This window comes from Narcine bancroftii, chromosome 2 (genome assembly GCF_036971445.1).
Source record: "Narcine bancroftii isolate sNarBan1 chromosome 2, sNarBan1.hap1, whole genome shotgun sequence".
In the NCBI taxonomy this organism is placed as follows: Eukaryota; Metazoa; Chordata; class Chondrichthyes; order Torpediniformes; family Narcinidae; genus Narcine; species Narcine bancroftii.
The window spans coordinates 105,482,533-105,496,096 of NC_091470.1; the positions used below are offsets into that span (position 1 = coordinate 105,482,533).

Sequence of the window (13,564 nt, forward strand, 5' to 3'; positions counted from 1 at the left end):
GCACACGCTCTCTTTTCGCTGCTGCCATCAGGAGAGAGGTATAGGTGTGTACAAGACGCAGCATTCCCTCACCGACATCCATGTGTGCTGAAAGACCATCAGGTTTCAGACAGACAAAGGGCGTCCATCACCAAGCCGTTGATGTTCCATGAGCTCCAGATATCTGGCTCTGCATGCACCCCCAGAAACAGTCCATTAATCAGAGAGTCCTCTGTCATACTGCTAATGGGGATGAACCGTGACAAGGACCCTTGCATCCTTCTCTCACACTCTTAGCAAATCCACAGACTACAAAGAGATGAGTGACCGTGAATGATGTTCTGATTGTACAGGAAGGGTGTAACTGGAAGGGCTCCTTTCACTGCCAGGCAGGCCTAGTCCTGGTGCTTATTAGTGAGTTCTGGCAATGAGGTGTTCCACCAGGTGACCTAGACAGTCTATTCAGGGAACCACCCCACAGTATCCATCATCCTTGTCCTTCAGTGTCTGCAGGACATTCTGTGTTGACCACTGTTTGATGGATCTGTGGTCAAGGATATTTGGAAAAACCTTCCCACCTAGGATAGGTGGTGCGGCAAAGTCCAGCTGACTGGGACATTGTGTGGCAATAGAGCCAGGCCCATCCTTTGCCACATATGGTTGGAGTATTGCTAACTGCTATGACAACCGTACCGACCATTAACCTTGGCAATCGATGCTGACTCAAACTGGCCAATCAGACTGCGAACCGATCGCATATCTGAACCGAAAACAGTGACAACATCCATGGGCTTCATGGTTAGCGAAGTGGTTAGGGCAATGCTGTTACAGTGCCAGCGATCGGGATCGGGATTTGATTCCCATGCTGTCTATAAGGAGTTTGTAAACGTTCTCCCCACATCTGCATGGGTGACCTCCGGGTGCTCTGGTTTCCTCCCATCATATAAAACAAAACATTCCAGGGGTTGTAGGTCAATTGGGTGTATTTGGGCAGCATGGGTTCGTGGGCAAATATCACCTATTACCATACTGAATATTTGTGTATATATCTATGTGTATGTTTGTATGTATGTGTCTTAACATTTACTTCCAGGAAAACCAATCAAATAAAAGGCAGTATGCATTCTCTCCAAGACTAAAAATGAACTTCCAAATGCATGGAGTCTGCTCGTTGTACTCTAGCTGTTATCTGATAAACATAGCTTATTATGTTATAACAAAATATAAGCTTGTGACCAGAAATTCAAATACTTGTTTCCTCGATAAATGGTGATGATGAATAGATGATTGTTTAGTTTGCACATGCAATTTTCTCCCCATTTGTGTTCACCAAGCTACATTACCATTTAAGCCTCAGGCATATCTGCATTTTACAAAGCAGGAGAGAGAACTGTGGACTTGTGATCACCATACGACAGAATGGATCCGTTTGATCTTTGTTAATATTATTTAATTATTTGCTTATCTTTCTCCCATTTTATTAGCCACTGCACTCTTGAAAACTTGTGGAATGTTAAATCACCTACAAACTCACACAATTGAACCTTGACTTAAGATGAAGGCCTGATTGCTATGATTTTAGCTGAGAATTTTTCATGACAATGGTCAAAACAATACAATTATAATGATAATAAGTTTATTATCATATATATTTATAATGTACACATACACCAAAGTTCTTTCTTACTTTTGAGGAAAGAGAAGATTCAAATGGTTTTCAACTTAAAATGTTTAACTGTTTCTCTTTTCATAGAGGCTCTCTATTCTGTTCTTACAAAGTTAGAGTCTTATTGATTGGAAGATTTTTTAAATTGGATTACAATTAGGATACAATATATTATGTTCCATTTCGGTGCAGATCGATGGATCATCTAACGCAGGAGTTTAGAGTCTTCGTTCAGTGTACAATGAGAGATGATCAGGATATTCACTGTAAGTTTTTGCCTTTTCCATAACATCTTGTACTGCCAGGTTGCCAGGGCAAACTGAATTGGAGGTGCGTGAACATCCCCGTTGGAGAACTGCTTGGAACAAGGGACTGGACAACAAATTGCTGGAGGAAATCAGAAGATCAGGCAACATCCATGGCGGGATGGGGGGCGGGGGGGGGGGGAGGTGGGGGGGAACAGGTGGGGGGACAATACAAGTCATGTCAAGTTTATTGTCATCAGATTGCACAAGTGAAACAGTGCAAAACATGCAGACACACAACCAGACATAATACACATGCAGGATAAGTTTTCAGATATACAAATAAATAAATATTGTTTCATGAATATGAGAGTCTCGGATGGTTAGTGTGAGCAGTTCCTTTGGTCATTCAGCATTTTTATTGCCCATGGCTGTTCCTCTGCCAGGTGGTGCTGGCTCAAATATTGCTGTATCTCTTTCCTGAAGGGAGCAGCTGAAAGATGCTGTGCGCAGGGTGGAAGAGGTCCCAATGATTTTATGCACCCCCTTCAGACAATGATCCCAGTAGATTACTTTGATGGCAAGGAGGGAGACTCCAGCGATCCTCTCTGCCACTCTTATGGTCCTGTGGATTGACCTCCAATCCATTTCTCTGCAGCACCGTACCACACTGTGATGCAGCCAGCCAGGATGCTCTTGACAGAGCTCCTGTAGAAGGTCGACATAATGGTGGCCAGTAGCTTACCAGTGTTCTCTGGAAGTGCGATCGCTGCTGCACCTTCCTAACAAGTGAAAAGATGTGTGTCCACAATAGATCACCAGTTAAGTGAACTACAAGGAATTAGGTACTCTCCACTCTCTCCCCTTCAGAGTTGTTGATGTGCATGGAGGAGGATGTTTGTTCTAGATCCTCCTGAAGTCCACAATAATCTCCTTCACATTGAGGCACAGGGTATTATTCTCGCACCATTTCACAAGGTTCTCCACCTCTTCCCTGTAGAGCGAATCATTATTGTTGCTGATGAGGCCAACTACTGTTGTGTCATCCGCAAACCTGATGACACTGTTGGAGCTGGATCCGGCGTTGCAGTCATGGGCCAGTAGTGTGAACAGGAGTGGTCTGAACACCAGCCTGAGGTGCACCAGTGGTCAGTGTGATGGTGCTCGATATTTTGCAACCAACCCGGATTCAAGTTTCAGATTCCTCCATCAATTTGTTTTTGGCTCTAGATCCTAGCATCTTCAGTCTCTTGCATCAACCCAAATACTACGTTAAGTAACATAATACCCGTGTTTCATTTTTATAACACCCAGTGACACAAAGATAGGAGGCGTTGTGGGCAGTGAGGAAGATTCTTAAAGATCGTAGATGGATCTGGACCAACTGGGAGAATAGGCCAAAATATACCAGATAGAGTTTAATGCAGACAAGTTGCATTTTGGAAGGGCAAACCAAGGTAGGACATACACAGTAATTGGTAGGGCACTGAGGAGTGCGGAAGATCAAAAGGATCTGGGAACACAGATGCATTGTTCCCTAAAGGTGGTGTCGCAGGTGGACAGAGTTGTAAAGAAAGTTTTTGGCATCTTAGTCTTTTTAAATCAAAGTATTGAGTATAGAAATTGGGATGTTATGTTGAAGTTGTTTAAGACATTGGTGAGGCCAAATTTGCAGTTTATATATTGTTTGCAGTTCTGGTCACCTAACTACAGGAAGGATATCAATAAGATTGAAAGAGTGCAAAGAAGATTAACTTGGATGTTGTTGGGTCTTCAGGAGTTGAGTTACAGGGAAAGGTTCATTCCTCGGAGTGAAGAAGAATGACGGGAGATTTGATAGAGGTTTATGAGATTTTTGAGAGATATAGACAGAATGGATGCGAATAGGCTTTTTCCATTTTGATTCAGGAAGATAAATACGAGAGGTCTTAGTTTTATCTTGTAAGGGGAAAGGATTAAGGGGAACCTCTTTACTCAGAGTGGGGGAAATGTGGAATGAGCTGCCATCTGATGTGGTGAATGGGGGCTCGATCTTAGGTTTTAAGAATAAGAGGTCTGGAGGGCTATGGAGTGGGAGCAGGTCCATAGGACCAGCGGAATAATGGTCAGCACAGATTAGAGGGCCAAATGGCCTGTTTTCTGTGCTGTAGCGTTCAATGGTTCTTACCACAATTTTATCCCGGCAATTTTGATTTTAGCAGTAACAAAAGATGGATTCTATTTACTGAGCTTCATGGTATGATGATTGAGGCAAGGTCCCTCTTCTGATTAATTCTGTAACATTTAATAACCAACTAAACATGAGCTTTACTAACTGATCGAGCTGGATAATATATAATACTTTGAAGTAGGCCACTTCATATAAGATACACCTCTTGTGTGAGCTTATTACATGCATCTTAAAATATTGTGAATATATTTCTTAGATTTTTTTTTGATCATGAAATTGATACTTGCTTCTGTGGCATGAGAATTTTGTGCACTTTTGGTGGCAACATTTTATCCCCAAAACATGTCTTCAAAAATTACAGCTTCGGAACTTGTGAAAATAGGAAGAAAAGTAATTTGATGTCTTGTCGGCCTCGCAGTGGGAGAATAAGTAAACTTTTTGGGAATAAACTTAAGCGTTCATTTTTAAATATTGTTAAATAATAGGGAAACATTTTAAAAATGTTTCATGTAACTGGGTACTATTTACAAAAGTAAATATTTTACAACTTTGTAACTTTCCACTAAATGACAACATGAGGAAATTAACATTTTTCATAATTATAATTTTTAAATGACTGGATGACTGTGGATAACTCATTAAGTGGTCGATGCTGGAGGTACTCAACAAGTCTTGCAGCATTTATAGCAGTGGTTCTCAACCTTTCCCCCCCCCCCCCACTCACGTACCATTTTAAGTAATCCCTCTGCAAAAGTTAGGTTTTGTCGGTGGGGGGCTAGAGTTCTTTTTTTATCATTCTGAGGGGGAAAGCGTATATCGCTATTGTTTTATTTTTTTGATATGTACTTATATTCTTCATATTTAGTAACCTTGTGTTCACCATACAATATGTGCTTGTTCTATAAAACTCAAAAAAAAGTTTGAAAGGGAAAACAGTAAATATTGTGCAAAGTAAGAGTCTGTAAATGAGTCTCCGATTGAGTCTGATGGTGGAGGAGTAGCAACTGTTCTTGAACCTGGTGGTGCAAGGCTTGTGGCACCTAGACCTCTTTCCCAATGGCAGCAGCGAGAACAGAGTGTGTGCAGGTGGTGTGGATCCTGGATGATTGCTGGTGCTCTACGACGGCAATGTTCCCCGTAGATTTTCTCGATTGTGGGAAGGGGTTTTCCTGTGAAGTCCTGGGCTGTGTCATCTACCTTTTGCAGGGCTTTCTGCTTAAGAGGTGTTGGTGCCCCTCCCCCCCCTCCACACCCATATCAGGCCGTGATGCATCTGGTCACCACACTTTCCCTTACACATCTGTAGAAGTTGTCCAGGTTTTCGATGTCACACCAAACCTCCGCAAACTCCTGACAAAATAGAGGCACTGACATACTTACTTCATGTTGATATTTGTGTGTTGGTCAAAGCGAGGGCCTCTGAGACAGTGTCTCCCAGGAATTTAAATTTGTTCACCCTCTCCACCTCTGATTCCCTGGATCGTACACCTCCGGTTTTCCCCTTCTAAAATCCACAATCAGCTCCCTGGTTTTGAGTTGTCGATAGTACACCATCAGCCAAGTTTTCAGTCCATCTCCTAAATGCGGACTCATCGCCTCTTTTACTTTATATGGATGTTGCATGGCCTGCTGAGCTTCCCCACCACTTTTGTGCATTGCTCTGGAGCCCAGCATCTGTAGATTTCTTGTTCATCTCCCTTGTTACTTTTGTCTTGATAGGGAATCCCAAACTGAAATTTGACTGACCATTTCTCCCCATGGATGCTCCCTGAACCACTGAGTTCCTCCAGCACCTCATTGTTTGCTCAAGATTCCAGAATCTGCAGTTTGCCATTGGACCTGAAAGAACAGATCTACATTTGACATCATATCTCAGTGAGGATACCTCTGACCTTCCAGTGTTCCCTCAGCAAATTAGTAGAGTTTGTGAACAACATGTATTTGAACTTTGCATTTCCATGCTGTATAGCCAAAGGGTATCTTGTGGGATGTCCCTATTCAGCATGTGAAAGATATTTCATAATTTGTATATCATTATGCATCAAATATTATCCCTTCCAAAGTGACCAGATTTAAATTTCTGCACATCTCATTTAATGAGAACCCAAGAGAGCAACCGTTTGAAATTGGACTTTATGTTAAGCTTTTCATTGTGACAATGAACAATAATAAAATGATGGAAGTCTACAAACAGACAGAAAATGTTTGTGTCTTAGAAATTAAGGCAGTTTATGTGGAGGGAAGATAATACATTTAATATTTTGGTTCTATTTTCTTTCCAAGGTTTCTTTAATTCTTTACATTTTCAACCAAGAGGGCATTTCTGACAGTGTAGCATTCTATCAACATTTCACTGAAGTACAGCGTAAGGGAAATGATTTGTCCTTTTAAGGTGTGTGGGCTGAAAAGTGCAGAGTGTCAAGCAGTTCCAATTCCAGGGTTTCAAGGAACCTCCATGATCATGCAATCACGAAGAAGGCTCGTCAGTGGCTATACTTTACGAGGTGTTTGAGAAGATTCGGTAGGTCACCAAAGTCTCTCTAAAATTTCTACTGGTGTCCATGGAGAGCATTCTGGCTGGTGCATCACTACCTGATATGGAGGTGCCAATGCTCAGGACAAGAAAAAAAAACTCCAGAGGATTTTTAGCTCAGCCTGCGACATCACGGGCACCAGACCTCACTCCATCGAGGACACCTACATGAGGCGGTGACTTAAAAATGCAGCCTCTATCCTCAAAGACCCCCCACCACCCAGGCCATGCTCTCTTCACTCTGCTATCATCAGGGGGAAAGGTATAGGCGCCTAAAGACAAGTGGGGCACAAGGATAGCTTCTTCCCCTCTGCCATCAGATTCCTGAATGATCAATGAACCAAAGACACCGCCTGACTTTTCATGCATGTAGAGTGACAGTAAATCTGAAATTCTGACTTGGTGTGCCTGTGGGTCTTAGTTGTGAATTTGTGCCTGACATGAAACTACATTTCCCACGATGCCCCGCGGTCCAATGGGAGTAGGTCGACCGGTCCGACTACATTTCCCGTGAGGCCGAGCGGGCTGTGCAGCCCGCCGCGGCCAATGGGAGTGCGGCATTTTCGGCGCTGAACGCGCCGCCCGGGGCCTTTTTGTGCGGCAGCCAGAGAGAATCGGCGACAGCAGCGGTAGCCCGAAGTCGGCCCTTTCGCCACGCAGCAGCAGCGGCCGCCGCCGCCACCACCTTCCGGCAAGCCGAGCATGGCGGCCCAGGCTGCCCGGCCACAGTGGAGTTGAGGGACGAGAAGCGCTCCCTTTCAACTGCAAGCGGCCTGGACGTCCCGTCCCCCCCTCCCCTCATTGGACTAAATTTACTGTGAATCCCCATCAAGTCGAGTCTTCTCTGGGTCTGATTAGAATGGAACAAACTGCAGGTAGTATTTCCACTCTCATTCTATCCTCTGCCCCTCCCCCTCCAGTTCCCCCCCCCCCCCCCAGTTCCCCCTCCCCCTTCTCTTCTCACCCTACATAAACACTGCAATATGTTTAAAAATCCTTCCCTATTTCAAATAAACACTCCCAGTTGGGTTTATTTTCCCCACTGGGCTGAGAATGGGAGGCTAGTGTTGGATTTAAAGGGCCATTGGCAGCCATATTTGCTGCTATTTGTCTCCCTGCTAACTGGGGACAAAATGAAGTTATTTCAAAATGCTGGTTCCATTTTTATTTTGTAGTTGTGGTAATCCCTTTTTTATTTTAATCTCTCTTTCCTCTCTTCCCACCCCCCACTGAGCTCCTCAAGATTTCCCCTGCCCTTTGAGTTTCAATTTAGTATGGTGCCAGAACTGGCTGGGCTACAAGGTGATTGAAATGGTGTGTTTTCCTGCCAGCTGATGCCTCCTACTTCCTTCACCTTTGCTGTTTATGTTTGGTTAGTCTGGATTTTAAGAGTTATCACAACGGGCGCTGATAGCATTTGGATAAAAAAAATTGGTGTGATGAGGGATGTTGATGAAAAGAAGCTGGCATTAGGGTTTTGTATATTTGTGAGCTTTATGGAATAAATATGTGCTGTGTTTTCTATCATGCCTATTTTCTTTTTAAAACTACAAAATGGAATGCTCATTTGAAGTAGGCCTATTTGCTTGCACTTTAAAAAAAAAATTATATACCTTTACATTTTTGCTTTTCTGTAGGTGTCCTGTTCCCTTTAAATATCATTTCTAAATCTGCTTCCAGTGCTTATTCTGGTCACTTTCTCATCATAGTAAATCTCTGCTTTTGGGCTGTGTGAAACTTAACTATTTACATATTACATTTAAAACCATTATATTGTCTTTAGTCAACGTATTTAACTACAGTCCTTCATATTTGGTACCACTGTAGTAAATCACATCTGATCTCTTTCCCATCCTCCTGAAGCATTCAGCCCAGATTAAAAAAAAAACATGTTCAAGTTGAAATCTGACAAGCGAATTATAAAGTTTCAGACCGCTCGCCTTTTATCCTATGCATTCACTAAGGACAATAATTGTGTATGTCTTTTCTCAATGGACTTTCAAATTGTTCTGAACTCTTCATATTTGTGTATGTGTACCTACAATTCCTCTTCCAGACCTCAACTTCAAAGCTTTTACTGGTAGTGCATTTGTCAGTATATGATGGCTTTTTCTTTCCAAAGTGTCCCATTTTACATGTCAAGTTTTATTCAATATGAATCTGTTACTATTTTCATTTACTATAGCTATAGTTATCTATAGTTTTGAATCACCACAGACTTTGTAATTGTGCATGGTTTATTCCAGTGTTTCTTAACCTTTTTTTTACCCCCCCACTCACACACCACCTTAAGTAATCTCTGACTAACCACAGAGTAACTATTTCATAGGTGCTCTGTGGTTAGTAAGGGATTATTTAAGGTGGTATGTGAGTGGGAAAAATAAAGGTGGTTGAGAACCACTGGTCAATCCAAATCCAGTTCACGAAACAAAAAGAGCAGCAGTCATGATGCTATTCATCAAAATGAAAATAAAACTATTCATTGGAATTCTCTGATCTATGTTTGCTTACTGGCTTGTATTCATGCCAGTGAATACATATACACAGTGTAAAACCCCTGATATTGGGGATCTCTGGGAATCAGTAAATGCCAGATAAATGAATTTTCCTGGTTGCTTGAAGTTGCAAGTCATATAATTGGAGAATTAATGGCAAGGCATGCCAATTTTAAACTTGTGTATTTTTTACCTATTTATTTTTCATAAATTTTTTGCCAGTTGCTTGAATTCTGGTTGTGTATATGTTGTGGAAAAGATAACAATGCCATCAAAAAGCAAAACCATTTTGTTTTTAAATTCTGGCTGTCACATTGATATATTTTCAAATTATATTGACAAATTTTTACTTTGTTTTTTTTAAAATTTCCATAGTCACCACAGGGGCAAATAAATGCCTTAAGCTGTCTATAGACACTATTACATTGCCAGTGTCCCAGGTCCAAATCTGGTGCTCTCGATAAGGAGCTTCCATGCTTCAACGTGGGCCGAAGAATATGTTCTCCCATAGTCGACATGGCTTTTCCCTGGGTGCTCCAGATTCCTCCCAACCTCCAAAACCTACAGGATTGTAGGTAAATTAGGTAACACGGGCCAGAATCAGCTTCGACCGTCCTCTTTAGAAGAGGAATGTGACATGTAGTATACTTCAGTTCTCTTGCTCCTTGGCTCTCCTCTTATCTTCCGTATGACCAAAGATATAATCGGTCTGAGACTGAGTGCCTTCAGGACCTTGAAAACTGCTATCCTTTTAGGATCCTTTATTCTTCATTGAAATTTTTATTGAAAACAATAACACATTTAGAACCTTTCAAAATTGCTATCATGGTCTGAGGGAAAGATCGCGGGAAACACGTCCACACTCTCCCTGTTTAAACAGTCATCATATGGGTCCCAGTTTGTATCTGATGAGGTGGCTTCATCTTCAGTGTCCCATAATAAATCATCTTGTGTGTCATCAATTGCACAAGAGATACCACACTTTCTAAATTATTTTATTACACTCTATTTTAACTTTTAAATGGATCCCTTTATTATGCTCTTTAACTGCTCTTCCATTCCTGGAGCGTTAGTAATGATTTTTTTTATGATGACAGAAAATTATGACTTTCCTATACCAGGGAATCTTTGTCTTCATGAAAGGATCCTTTTGTTCCTCAATTAGCTCTTTTGCCTATCCTATTTTCTTTTCTGTTTACTTGCTCTAAATTGACCCATTAAAAATGTTTTTTTTGCATCAATAATTTGAAGAATTTAGGTGAAGTCATTTATAATGTTATTCAGACAACATCTGTGTTCCTTGAGTATCATATTAATAAAAGGTCTTTTTAAGGTAAACCCTGCTGAATCAGATAAAATTTATCACTTCCTAATTTTCATTTAATAGATTGTTTCTCCAGGGAGGACAAGACCAGCGAGCTGTACTAGTCTTGTTCTTGCCAAAACAACTCGACCACTTGATATGATTTGAAGCTATTCCTGTGTGTAATGTTTAGTACACAAACAATGTTTTGCAGATGGCACTACAAATTGACGCATGTTTTCCAAGTTGCACATGAGGGATGGGAGATGGTATGAGATGGGAACCTTGTAATGGCTGCACTGTGTATATATATACACACACACACACACACACACACACACACACACACACACACACACACACACACACACACACACTATATATGTGTGTGTGTATATATATTTTTATGTATATATATATAAAAAAATACTGAGTCTGGAGAAGCATCATTGAACTGTATTGTTACAAAATGATTACAATTATCTACACTGGCTAAAAGACGATTACCGGCTGCTTATTTCATGGCCTAGCAACAAATACTAGACATTCTTTGCTCAGCTGAGATTTGGAAGGTAGAAATCGGAAAGAATAATTTAGGAAATTTTATGTTTCACATTGTGCTCATAGTTTTCTTGAATATAAAGTCAAAGTATGGTTTACAGCATCCAGAACCAAAATAAGTACTTCTGATAATGCCCACCATCTTCAACTGTTTCCAGGATCATTTTACAAAAGGTCCAATTCTTATTTTGTTTTAATTCTAAGAGGAAGGATGTTACTGGGCTTTTGTTCTGTCTGTTTTACTTTTGTTACTTAAAAACATTGTGGTTGAATAAGGCAGGTGATACTGAAAGGATGTGGCTTGGTTGGTGCTCAGAAATGATGCCTGCCTTTTGGTCCCTTGTACAGAGAGAGGGAGAGGGACTGTGAGCAGCTGAGTCATTCTGTGTATCTCAGCAGCTGACATAAACCTATGAAAAGCTTTTCTTTTTCACCCTTTGGGTTGAGAAAATGCAGCATGTCAGGAAAGTGAGACATATAAGCACCAGCATTCTCTCTTTGCTAAAGACACAGCATTAAGTTGTACAAAAGGGCTGTTTACCTCTCATTTTACCAGATGCCTTGCAGTGCTGTGAATGGTTTAATTTTTGGATTCTGTTTTGCACCATAAGAATGCAAGCATTGCTCACTGAAGCGAACTATTATGGTGAGGTGTTGCCTTGTAGATGTCAGCTGTATGAGATTTTCCATGTTTGCCTTCATCCTCTTCTTCTCCATCAGAAGCCCCTTTTACACTTGCATCCCACTAAATTGGCCATTCAGTGTCCGGGGATAGGAATGGGGGTTTGGCTTTTCACACTTGACCACTCCTAACTCGGACACTAAGTGCTTTCACACTTGGAAGGAGCCATCCCCAGTGTTAGGGCTCTTCTACCAGTGACATCATGACACATTGAGCTATGGTGGACCTGCCCTAAATCCTGATCTTAAATTTGAACATAATTAATCAAGCCTAATTATGACATAATTAAGCTTCATGTACAGCACGATATGAGCCCCTCAGCCCCTGTTGTTGTGCCAACCTATATAAACCTTTATAAGGGAATGTGGAAGAGTGCTAACAATAAATAGCAATAGCGGACAATTTTTAACCAGCATGGGAAAGTTGGTAGCACTATAGCGCACGATTTTTACAGCATGGAAATGTCAGTAGCCTTTTCCCCAGTCTTTATAAATTACGCTACCAACTTTCCCACGCTGTTTAAAAAATGTCTGCTATTGCTATTTATTTCCTCTCTCCCTCTCTCTCTCTTGTTGCGACTTCCCTATGGCAAAGTTTGTACCTTCATTTTAATTGCTCTTCCTTCATGTTCCTGCACTCATGCAAAAACTTGGGTCATTTCAATCCTACAATGAAATTGCCCAATGATTGCAATGCCAGCATCTGCAGATGCCGGGGATTGTACTAGGGGTTGAGGCCATTAATCCCCCGCGTGCGATGACTTCATCTAACACCAGTGTTGAGCTGATTTTGCTTTGACACTAATGGCCGATTGGCCATTAATTCCTGGGATCGTTTGCAAGTATGAAAGGGAGGGGCTTAATTTTTTTTTCCACAAGTTCCTGCCTTCTGTGGAAGTGCCTAATTTCTGTTTCAATTTATATTCCAGTAGGGAGCTGCCACAATTAGCAGAGCAAGACCTGATTTGTCCCCGATTCCTGTTGTAGTGGAACTATGATTACTTGCACCCAATTAGTCTTGGATATAGAGCAAAAATGAATGATGGAGAAAGCATCTTTAGAGCAAAAGGCATTGGTGTGGCTTGAGACTATGCTTTTGGATTTGAGTTCAAACACCATGCTGGAGAAACTAAGCAGGTCAAACAGCATACTTTGTATAGCAAAGATGAAGGTACATCACCAGCATGTGTGTCTTTGCAATATAAAGTATGCTGTTTCTCCAGCATTGTATTTTTACCTCAATTATTGTGCCTGCAGACTTTTGAGTTTAACTTCTTTCAGACGTGGGTGTTGAGGAAGAATAGCCAGTTTATTGGCATTTCTTGGGTTTCTTAAGGGTTCATTTCCTGAGTACTATTCTTGATTTCCATTAACAAAAATCAGAAATTGTCATGAACATGTCAGAAATTTTGTTTTGCAGCATTACAGTGCAAAAATTGCTATAAAATCACATTTAAAAAAAAAAAAGCCCCATCAATTTGTGCAAAAATAAAAGAAAGAGGGGAAGAATTAGTCTTTGTGCCCTGGCTGTACATCTTCAAGCTCTTTTCTAATGGTAGCAGTGTGAAGAGGGAATGGCCTGGATGGTGAGGGTCCTTGAGGACATGCGCTGCTTTTTTAAAAAAAACTGTTTCTTGTAGGCGTCCTCAATGGAGTGGAGAATGATGTGAGAGTTCACAACTCTGCAGTTTTTAAATTTCTTGTGCATTGGCACCTTCATTCCCGACAGCGATGCAACTAGTCAGAAGGCTCTCCATGGTACACCTATAGAAGTTTGCAGGAGTCTTTAATGATGTACCAAATCTCCTCAAACTCCTCACTAAGTATAGCTGCTGGTGAGCCTTCTTTGTGAGTGTATCGCCATTTAGGCCCCAGGACAGATCCTCAGAGATGTTGACACAAGAAACTCTGATCATAACCCATCATTGTAT

The 13,564-nt window shown here is 41.3% G+C and overlaps 1 protein-coding gene across 5 annotated transcripts in view; it reads left to right on the forward strand.

Moving 5' to 3' along the window:
* The window catches only part of nsd3 (nuclear receptor binding SET domain protein 3), a 123,046-nt gene that overhangs the window by 9,490 nt on the left and 99,992 nt on the right, over positions 1–13,564 (forward strand). For 4 of the 5 annotated variants that reach the window (XM_069917829.1, XM_069917827.1, XM_069917830.1 and 1 more), the window contains exon 1: positions 7,158–7,468. The exons of the other annotated variant lie outside the window; for it this stretch is intronic. The gene's annotated coding sequence lies outside the window, so the exon portion shown is untranslated. Of the gene's footprint in view, positions 1–7,157; positions 7,469–13,564 lie in introns of those variants that run through there. 5 annotated transcript variants of the gene reach the window in all.